The sequence below is a fragment of the Herpailurus yagouaroundi genome, unplaced genomic scaffold (genome assembly GCF_014898765.1).
Source record: "Herpailurus yagouaroundi ecotype Mexico unplaced genomic scaffold, PumYag 28, whole genome shotgun sequence".
Classification (NCBI taxonomy): domain Eukaryota; kingdom Metazoa; phylum Chordata; class Mammalia; order Carnivora; family Felidae; genus Herpailurus; species Herpailurus yagouaroundi.
Window position 1 is genome coordinate 56724620 of NW_024412376.1, and position 11797 is coordinate 56736416.

The 11797-nt window shown below is 36.7% G+C and overlaps 1 long non-coding RNA gene across 1 annotated transcript in view; it reads left to right on the forward strand.

The window, feature by feature from the left end:
• Nucleotides 1–10621: 10621 nt before the first annotated feature.
• Nucleotides 10622–11797, forward strand: part of LOC121029682 (uncharacterized) — a 114855-nt gene continuing 113679 nt past the window's right edge. Inside the window, exon 1 of the long non-coding RNA XR_005789836.1 lies at nt 10622–10751. This is a non-coding gene — a long non-coding RNA (uncharacterized LOC121029682). The remainder of the gene's footprint in view (nt 10752–11797) is intronic.

Here is an 11797-nt window from a genome sequence, read left to right on the forward strand (position 1 = left end):
TTTATTCCCTTTATTGTACTTAGTGTCTATCCTGAGTAAAATAGAAGAGGGAAAATATTCTAAAGAGTGAAAATCCTTTAGAGTGTAGACAAACTTGCACCAAAGGTCTGCCCTAAGGCATGAGGAATTAATGTTCTCTCCTTTTCTGCTCTTAAACACAATAGCTAGATCTATTGCTACTTAAAACTACTCCTTGTGTGAGAATTACTATCTCTCTTCACTTTTTAGCTCATATAACCAACCATTCATTAAACAATTATATACTCTATACTTATTATGTATTAGGCAATACCCTAAACATGAATGAAGAACAATATAGGTTTTCAAGGACCCTGAAGGCTACTGTGAGAAACAGACATTTCAAAAACTAAGACCTACTGAATATAGCCTTTAGCCACTAGAATTCAGTACTATGGAAATGCTCAGGAAGAATGGTTACTGGATGCACATATTATGCACATTCTCAGATTCCCTCTATCAACTGCCTCTGCCTTTTTCCTCCTTACTACTTACTTGAAACAAATCACCCTTCCACCTTTAGATTTGGATGAAATGTCCTACTGCAGGGTATGCAATTTGGTTTTTTGTCCAACCTCTGAGATGGAAGATGATGCAATCTGGAGTGTTAGCTACCTGTGTCCTACTTTCACTAACACAAAAGAAAGAGTATACAGGGGCTGATTATATACATCCCTCTGCCTTTTTCTCGTCCGTTGCATACAGCTAGGTATATATTCTCCTTACAAACTTTCCCGGATAAGCTCACATGCTAAGCAAACATGCTGAGCTGCTGGGGACCAGCCTCCTGTTCCTTTCTGCAGTTCATACCAAGCAGGCAGATAAGGTTATAGCACCATGTTGCTGCATTTCCTTGCCTTTTTTCTCTTTATCTCTACCACCCTCACACTGCATTTCTCAAACAAACTATTAACACTTGAAACTGTGTCTCTGGCTCTGTTTCTGGAACACCTAGGACAATACACATGGTTAATTTTGCTTAAGGACAATCATGGTTTTATGATGTAAGAAGCTAACCTGTAGCTTGCCTAAAAGCTACATTAAAAAAAAGTGTTACAATATTGGCATCATTTTTAATCCAAAGAAGAATCTCATTCTTATAAAATCAAAGTAAGCCACATTCAAACAGCATATCTAGTAGGGCTCAATTATGGAACAAATCCCATTGAGGGCAGTATCTCTGCATATAGCTGTAAGGTTGTATTTTGCAGTCTCCCAATTTAGGAATTAAGTACAAGTACCGTATAAAATCCAGCCTCAATCATATTTTCTCAATAAGCCATTAGCCCTGATTTGGAGCTGTATCTTCTCAGATATATTTTATGAAATGCACTTGATATGGGTTATTCACAGCCCTATCTACAGGCTCACCTTTTATCTATCTGTATTGTTATATGAAAAATTAAACTTAAAATCACTGTGAAAAATAATTCCAAAGGGAAAAAAAGTCTTGTAATCTCATCATGTCATTAAAATTTGATCTAATATATTTATAAGATAGTCAAATGAAATGGAAATAACTTGTTATTGAAGAATGTAGCCACATACTTTAGTAAGAAGAATGAAAGAGAGAGATCCTCTCATCAAAATGTGGTTTTAGAATTCTCCATAAAAGGATTCCTAACTCTAATGCTTACCAATACATAAACAGTTTATCATAGAATGTCCACCATATAACAAATACTTGATGGATGAATAAATAAAATTTGACAGATCAGTCTATAGTCCACTACATAATGCAGTATTTTTACAAAAAAGAACTAGTTTTGTGGCATACCTATCTTACCAATTTAAAAAATTGCAAAAGTCTTTGTTGAAGTTTCTAGTAGTGTCAAATGACAAAACTAAAACAACTGAGTAACAAGTTCAAAGGAAAACAATGCATAAATAAAGGGAGTAGAGTGCCTCACAAGCGGTGAAACACTCTTCCTGAAGGATTCTGGGCAAGAGCGAGTTTTATAGAATGTGAGAAGAGACAGTGCAGAAACAGGGCATGATTGGCTAGAAGGTCAAGGATTTCCTTACAAGGCTAGCAGGTCCTATTTTCTAGGGTAAGCTACCTAAAGTTGAATTATAGGAATTGGACAGATTGGTTGGTTTGTGTTAGGTTTCCTTGACAGGTGTTACCACAAAGTGCAAGCTGACATAGGTTTAGATGTGTGATGTGGGCCAGGCCACAAGAGTGGTCTCCATTTTTTGGATCCTGATATATGAATTCACTTTACCAGTAATAAGTAGCCTTCTTTCTACTGTTTCTGGCATTATAGACAAGTAGAGAAACCTTTATAATTAAAAGACAATCCTGGAAAAATCACACCAGACACAACACTTCATATATTGTGTAGCTTGGCACGAAGTAAGATAAATATGCACTACACCCCATGCCTTAATTAGGTCAGCATACTTTGTTCCTCCAAGTTTAAGGCTATCTATAATTTCAGTTACATCAGTTCATCCAGAATAGACCAGACTGTGAAAGACTGACTTTCATTAGTCAACTTAGAGAAAACTGACTATTAATCCTGTTAGGGCATACAGCTTTCTAGTAACTAAAACAGTTTCCACTCCTTTTCTTAGTAACAGGCTTTCTGGAAGGTGATGGAGAAATTAGAAGTTTATGTGACGTTTATGGAGTTAACTCATTGTGGTCATTTATCTGAAACAGTGAATATTCAAGAAGTAATTTCTGGATTATTCCAATTTTTAACTTTATTCTTAGGATAGAATATTCTTCCTTGCTGCCAGCTGGGAAAGTTGAGAAAATATTAAATAAAATATCTCTGAGATTATAGCAGGATTTCTAATAAAGAAGAATGATTGAATTACAAATGCATGGGGAGCAGTCTCTGCCAGTGGGTGGTATTTGTATTTTAAGAGACAACATTTCATGGATCATAGGTTCAAGCAAATACCCATTGTGCTAGACATTAACCACCACTTAGCAATAGTGATAGAGAAGTAGAAAACATCTGGTTGTGGATAATGAGCCAGAGCTTCTCAGCACCCTTGGATGCTAATAGCATTGGGCAAAGGTCATGGTAGAAGGCCATCTGGCTCCCTGTGTAAAGATATTTAGAGATCTTTCCTATCACTGCAAACCACCAGCATATTTATAAGACGCAGGTAAGAAAATCTACTGAGTAGTATATATTTAACCACCAATTTTAAGTATCTGATATTAGTATGTTTCATTACCACTGTTGCTACTAAATATTAGATTAGTATTACAAACTATTGAAACATGAACTCTGTCATGGTAATATAAAAATTCACAAAACTATATTATGAATACAAGAAAAATCATTGCTCACAGATTTATGTTATGTAGGCAGAGGAACTATTTGTAAAATTGTAATTTAGAAGAGAATTACTTTCAGTAAATATTATTTTCCCTTTCTGATTTTTCCTTAATTTTTACCTGCATCATATTTCTACCAAAAATTACTTAGTGGAAAACATATGCTATCATCCATATAACTGTAAATATTCATTTTCTTAACCAAAAGAAAATGTATGTAGCATCTACTACATATGAGATGGTATACCTGGCATTGAGAACTCAGCAAAATTAATGCTCTAAAGAACTGATGGGTTAGCTGTAGAAAAAGATTACAGAAATGTTTATAAAAGACTGTTTTGTAATGTAGTATAATGTATGCTTTCATAGAAATGTTCACTGGCCTTTATGGGAGAATGGTCATGGAAACTTTCACCAAAAAAAATGTTACCCAGGATCGGTCTCACGTAATGAGTAGGCATTGACAAATATTCTTTGCTTGATCAAATTTTAGTCAGGCTCTTGAACCTTCTCCTAGCCCCATCTGTACACTTTCTTGTAAAATACAGTTTTAGAAAGCATCCTGAGAAGTCAGCTAAGCAAGAATACCCCTACCCTTGAAACAAATCATGCTTGTAATTAAAATTTCTCACTCCCCAGCCTTAGCATCTCATCACCCTAGTCTTCTTTCAGTAGGAATTCTGTTAGGCAACTTTAGTAGACTCAGAAGGTACTATTCACAGAAAGTACTAAAAAAAGTAATATAAGTGGCATTGTAAAAATGATTAATATACAACCGGAGGAATTTAAAATTAAGCTGTATTTAAATATAACTTGGGAGGGGCGCCTGGGTGGCACAGTCGGTTAAGCGTCCGACTTCAGCCAGGTCACGATCTCGCGGTCCGTGAGTTCGAGCCCCGCGTCGGGCTCTGGGCTGATGGCTCAGAGCCTGGAGCCTGTTTCCAATTCTGTGTCTCCCTCTCTCTCTGCCCCTCCTCCGTTCATGCTCTGTCTCTCTCTGTCCCAAAAATAAATAAACGTTGAAAAAAAAATTTTTTTTAAATAAATATAACTTGGGAAAACTAAAATGATATGGGTTCACTTCTTGATAATTTGAGGAATTTGAAAAATTAGATTAAAATGTGTATTTTTAAACTTAATACTAAACATTCCCATTAAACAAATACATTAAACAATACCATCCATGCCACATCAGAAAGTAAAGCCAAAGTAAAAGTGGTCTTTATAAGTAAATAGTAGAGAGATGAAAAAAAAGGATAAAATAACAGAAATTACAAACTAAGGTAATAATAATAATTTATCTCAAAGTGATAAAATATAACCTTCATGTGTAAGAAACTGAATTCTCAGGAAAAGATAACAAACTAAAAGTTAGAGTAAAACATATCCCCATCTAAAATGCATATATATGTATACGTGTGTGTGTGTGTGTATATATATATATGTATATGCATATATATGTATATGTATACATATATATGTGTATATACAAATACATAATCAACACATGAAACATAAAAGCAACCCTAAAGTTAAGAAAGAAGTCAGAGAAAATGTGACATGCACGTGGGTTGAAATTCATTCACATACCAACTAGAGGAGCAGAAAAATATAGCTTCATCATTTTTTACATAATTTTTACAGAACCATTTACTACTTACTCCATAACCATGAGCTCTCCAACATTTCCCACTTTCTTCATTGTTAGGCAATCTCTGGGTCTAAACCTGGGAAATGGGTTATGAATGGAAGAACATTATATCATTTCTAAGCAGAAGCATGTAAAACTCATAATGTAATACCCCTTCCCTTCAACTCTTTCTTCTTCTGTTGTGTAATTCAAGATCATCATGGATCACATTTAATGAAGCTTGAGCTTCTGTCAATTTGGGTTCTTGATCAACTGTGTGAGGCATAGCTTCATTAATCTGTGATAGACACAAGGCATTAGCAAGATGTAAATTTCTGTTGTATTAAACCACTGATTTTTGTGGGTACCTTGTTTCATATACAGTAAAATCTAGTTTTTCCACAAAAGGCAGGATGATAAATATTTTAGATTTTGTGGGCTATTCAGTCTCTTTCTCAAATACTCAACCCTTCCTTTTTAGCACAAAAGCAGCTATACACAGTACATGAACAAATGAGTAGAGCTGCATTTCAATAAAACTTTATTTACATAAACAATCAGTGGGCCAGATATGACCCCAGGTTAAAGTTTGCTGACATCTGATCTGGACTACATAGATAATAAAGTAAAATGATCTTAATCATGAAATCTTACTTGCCAAATACCAGAAATGTAAGTTTTGGTTTTATATAGTTCAAAGTTTAAAGTCCTCTATTTTGGGGGCGCCTGAGTGCCCAGTCCATTGAGCTTCCACCTTCAGATCAGGTCATGATCTCACAATTCGTGAGTTTGAGTCCTGCATTGGGCCCTGGGCTGACAATTCAGAGCCTGGAGCCTACTTTGGATTCTGTGTCTCCCTCTCTCTCTGCCCCTCCCCCGCTGGCACTCTGTCTCTCAAAAATAAATGTTAATTTTTTTTTTTCAGTGCTCTATCTTGATAGAAAACAAACAACCTCTCTTATTCACTTCATCTTACTCCTTCAGTCTTTCTCAAAAACACTGTCTGGTTGAATGAGGGTGGGGAAGTAGGTTAAATTATCTTGCACCGTCAATTGGTTGTGTTCTCTGTACTTCTTGATTCTGGGCAGTGTGCTGGCAGTTGATGCCACAGCTGGTATGTAATAACCTAATTATTTTCTGGATTGAACAGAATCTTGACACACACACACACACACACACACACACACACACACACACATGAATTTAGTTCCTAAAAGAAGCATGTAAAATATGATGTCATGCACAAGGGCAGTTGCATAAAAGAAACAAATGAATAATTGTTCACCCTAAAGTATCACTAGTACAGCAAAGAAAATAAAAGAAAATAAACTATTGGTACTACATCAAAAGAAAGTTTCTGTACGGTGAAGGAAACAATCAATAAAACTAAAAGGCAACCTATTGAATGGGAAAAGATATTTGCAAATGGCATATCCAATAAAGGATTAGTATTCAAAATATATAAAGAAGGGACACAATTTAACACCCCCGCCAAAAAAATCCAACTTAAAATGGGCAGAAGAGACATAAACAGACATTTCTCCAAAGAAGACACAGAGATGGCCAAAAGACACATGGAAAGATATTCAACATCACTCATTGTGAGAAGTAAGTGAGATGATTCATTTTCAGAAATACCAAATAAAAGCTGTGCTGTCTAGTTAATAGGTTTACAGTCTATTGGAAATATGTACAAAACCCGTTCCCCCCAACAATGGAGCCCCAGGCCCTTAGACACTTCACTTCGTGGTTCTTCTTCCCCTCTCCATTTCCCAGCTTATTTTTCGCTGGCTTTGCAATGAGCACGCACTAAAGAATTGAAGTCTCTGCATCACCTCAAGGAATGTACTTTTTGCCTTACATGGGCATAGGCAACTTCCAGGTAAGGCTGCAACCTCTGTATACTTAGCCAATGAGGAATCAGGGGAGTGACTTGCATGCTAGGAGATAAAATGCCTGCTGTAACCGCCCCAAGTGTGCCTGTCCATCAGACACCCACTTTTGCAAGAACGTTGATTAAAGCCTCACTTCACTGTGCTCCAAGTCTCCACATCCCTCCTTTGATTGGGCCAGTGGGTTAATTTCTCACACTCATCATCAGGGAAATGCGAATCAAAACTACAATGAGATACCATTTCAGAATGGCTAAAATAAAAAACACAAGAAACAAGTATTGGTGAGGACATGGAGAAAAAGGAACTGTCATGGACTATTGGCAGGAATACAAGCTAGTGTAGCCACTGTGAGAAACAGTACTGACATTCTTCAAAATATCCTTGGTTTCAGAATTTTTGTTTGTTAATGTCCTATTAACCTTTTATATGACCACAATTTATGCTAAAGTCTTAACAATTGACACCAAAACCTTCTGTATACAATTCTTTCTTCTCCAACATAGTTTAATGATCACTAGCCATTTGTGACTACTTAAAATAATGAAAATTAAAGTTAGTTCTTCAGTTGTACTGACAACATTTTAAGTGTTCAGTAGACATGTGACTAGTGGCTAATATATTGGATGGTGAACATACAGAATATTTATATGAATGTGGAAAGTTCTACTATATAGCACTGCTATAGACAAAACTTAATAGAATTGTCTACCATAAAGTAGATAATTCCTTGGTAAAGAGACCTTCTATTGCCTAGAAATAAATCTCTTGGTTTAAGAGATGAAATGTCATGAGGGGAAATAGATTTAATCAAATAAATTCACCATTTTATATATGCAAATTTTTTATGCAAACAATGTTATTCCTGACGCAAAACAAAAGATGCTACAAATTTTTACCTAAATCATAATATTCCTTATAAATGCAGTGAAAAGTTGTGTAGTGAGAGAAAAATTGAATAGATAAAATTCTTTAAAATATACATTAAATATATCCTCTCCAATTTGAAGAGAAGGGATGTGACAGAGGCAGATAGGCAACCTGGTGGATAGTGTTAGTGAGCCAACACAAAAAGTATAGAGTCTCAAAGAAGAAAGATCCCTTCTGACGGAACAAATGCAATAAACTGTTACTGACCAGTAAGAACAATTTCTAATATTCGACTTTTTTTTTTCCCCTTGGTTTCCTGAAAGAAGCACTGGAAATGAGAGAATAAACCTGAAATTATAGCACAGAGCTAATTCTCTACAACAACAAACAGGAAATGAAGACAAAAGAAATGTGAAACAACGCAGGAATCACTTGAGGGAGAGTAGTTCCCAAGGACTTCTCTCAAGACATTTGGGAGTGGACTCCCAATGGACTCCCAAGACATTTGGAAAGTGCTACATGCCCCCAAACATTAATAATGACATATCCGAGGGACTCCTGGGTGGCTCAGTCGGTTAAGTGTCCGACTTCAGATCAGGTCATGATCTCCCAGCTCTGCAAATTCCAGCTCTGCATCAGACTCTGTGCTGACAGCTCAGAGCTTGGAGCCTGTTTTGGATTCTGTGCCTCCTCTCTCTCTCTCTGCCCCTCCCCTGCTTGCACTCTCTCTCCCTCTTTCTCTCTCTCTCTTTCAAAAATAAAGAAACATTAAAAAAAAAAGTGACATATCTGAAACCTATATATTGTGTGCTTGTTTTATTAATTAATTAATTAATTTCACAGGCCTGGAGAACAACTGAAACAGCTACTAGGTAGTAGTAGTTTAAATCTGTAAATAAATAGCCACAAATGCTGATGAACCTTTATCAGCATAAAAGATGGAAACTCAAAGACAACTGCCATGTAAAGGAGATACATATTCAATGTGTGGAGTTGTATGGGAATGTTAGTAAAATTAAACAAAAAATGAGCAGAAAATAAATTGTTGAAGCTGAGCTGTTGCTCTCCTCCCATTGTAACAGTGACTTCAGCTCAAGTCATGATCTTAAGGTTCATGAGTTAGAGCCCCACATTGGGTTCTGCGCTGACAGAGTGGAGCCTGCTTGGAATTCTCTTTCTCCTCGTTCTCTGCCCCTCCTCAACTCATGCTCTCTTGCTCTCAAAAATAAATGAACTTTAAAAAATAAAATAAAAATAACTTTTGCAAAACACAAAGTCCAGTATTTGGCATACAACACACAAATAAATGTTAGTTTTCATGCTTCATTCCAAAACCTTTATTCCTACTGAGTTTCTTCCTTTCTTCCTACTTTCTCCCTCAGAACTTAGTCACACTTCTACTCTTAAAAGAAATCTTGATGCCTCAATCTCTTTTGCCTTCCTGATAGATTTCATGAAGGGAACCCTGTCTTTTAACCCTCCTACATCCCTATGCTTTACCCACTTAAATCCAAACTCAAGCTCTGCCGTCCCTAGACTATGCCATACCACTGAAAATTCAGCTCTTATTAGTACATAGGTGAGTGTGCATAAGGACAATACTGATTTAAATTATTTTGATCCCATGTAAAATAGCATTTACTGATATAAGTCCTTATGTTGCTCCGGTAAAGATTTACAAAATTACTTCCCCATTTAAATATCATTAAAGTAAATGCATCTGCCTTTCTTCTATTTGCCAAGACAAAACATGAGGCTTAAAGAAATTTCATGCTTGAAAGACACATTATTTCTTAAATATTTGCTAAGATTTTTTTTTTCCATAATTGACATTTCTGGGCGAAGCAATACCATTTGTTGTAAGCTATAATACATACTCCTTTGGCTATAATCATAAAACTTTTCAAACAATGAGCATCAGTTAAAGATGAACTTCTCAAGGATGTTCTTCATCATTTCAAAAAGGAACTGCTATTACGCATAAAAGTTCACAGCAATTTTTGTATGTCTTCAGAGTAAAAAGCTTTTTAAATGTGAGCCATCACTCTATTTTATTTTTTTTTATTTATTTTTAACGTTTATTTATTTTTGAGACAGAGAGAGACAGAGCATGAACAGGGGAGGGTCAGAGAGAGGGAGACACAGAATCTGAAACAGGCTCCAGGCTCTGAGCTGTCAGCACAGAGCCCGACGCGGGGCTCGAACTCACGGACCGCGAGATCATGACCTGAGCTGAAGTGGGCCGCTTAACGACTGAGCCACCCAGGCGCCCCCATCACTCTATTTTTTAACATCTAGATTAGCTGCACAATTTTCACTTGACTGAAAATATAATTTTGCTTTTTAAAACTGTTGTATATATATTTGTAAAGTGTGTTAAATTACTGATTTCCCCGAAAATCTTCATTTGTCTGACATAAAAAAGATTAAAATCAACTGCCTAGGCAGTTATTTTAGATTATTTTAAATTGCAAAATTAGAATATAAAAGTATTTGTGTAAGGGAAATATTCATCTTAAGCTTAAGTTATGTAACATGCATTCACGATGAAGACACGTTCATGAAATAGTTTGTAACCAAGTGTAAAAGGAATAATGAAATCTGGAGAATTGAATTAGGGAGGCGGAGTGGGAACCTACCTGTTGATTGGAAGAGAAAACTTAAACGTGAGCAATAAAAATAGATCATCTTAAGTTCAAATCTGACCAAGCAGCACTATATTTTTCTCGTCCTTGGAGTTCGTCAAAAGCAAGGAAAGCTCTTGGCCAGCGCGAGAGAGACGCCGTCGGCATGGGCGGACCAAGGCGGGAAGAGACCAGAGAAGCCAAGCGGGCGGGAGGTGGAAGCGGCCGCGACGGAGATGGCGACGGCGGCGGCAGACCACATCCGCGCATGCGCTCAGCTCCCGCAGCCGCGGCGGGGCTCCTTTCTTCATGGCTCCTCTGCTCCCGCCCGCCCAGAGTCTGCAGCCACCGCCTCCAGGCGCCTCCTTCCCACCCACCGTGCCCCCTCTCAGCGCCAGGTGAAAGGGGAGAACAGAAAGGTGGGCATTTCAGAATAAATATAACATAAATTTCACATTAGCTTTAAGAATACACTTGGCATGTTTGGGGAAAATTTGATTCCATTGATCTGCAGGACCACATAGAGGATGGGACATTGACAGAATTTAAGAAGCATGTCAGACTAAACTGTTATTAAAGACTGATCTAGATGCTCTCAGGCATACAAATTGGAACAGGAAAGATCAAAAGTCAGACTATTCAAAGAGCCTTTTCAGCAATGCAGGCAAGGAGTAATGAGTTGATAAGCAACACAATGGCATTGAGAATTGGGGAAAATTGATTGAGAGACGTTCTGAAAAAATAGTAAACTAAGTGTCTTGGTTGGCTACTTGTAGAAAGGACCAGGGAAAATTCAACTTTATTTGGCAATGTCTAACTTTAGGATATATAATGGTATATAAATGGGGACATGAGATAGAGCTATTCCTTTTGAGAGAAAGGTGTTTATCTTGTTTAATACATAATGAATTTGAAATGATATGGGGGCATTTTCAAGAAAGTGTCCAATAAGTAGAATGTGAAGAAGAAACTCCAGACCACGCGTCTGTTTGTGTTGAAGTGTACTATGGAAGGAAATGATGGTTGAAGAGAAAATGAAAAGTAATGGAGAATATAAAGTAATTAGCCATTTTCCCACAGGAAACAGAGAGGACTTAATCACATACATTGGCAGTTAGCCCTGAAAAACCAAAAGACAATGCCATTTGTAGATTTACACTTATAGGAAACTGCCAAACTGTCTTACAGAGTGGATGTATCATTTTACATTCCTGCCAGCAATGAATTCCTATTGCTACATATCCTTGTCTGCGTTTGGTGTTCTCAGTGTTTTGGATTTTGCTCACTCTAATAGGTGTGTATCTCATGGTTTTTCTAAACTTCATTTCCCTGGTGCTTTATAACGTGAATCATCTTTCTTTTTTTTTTTTTTTTTTTTATAACATTTTCCATCATTTATTTTATTTTTTTTTATTTATATATGAAATTTATTGTCACATCGGTTTCCATACAACACCCAGTGCTC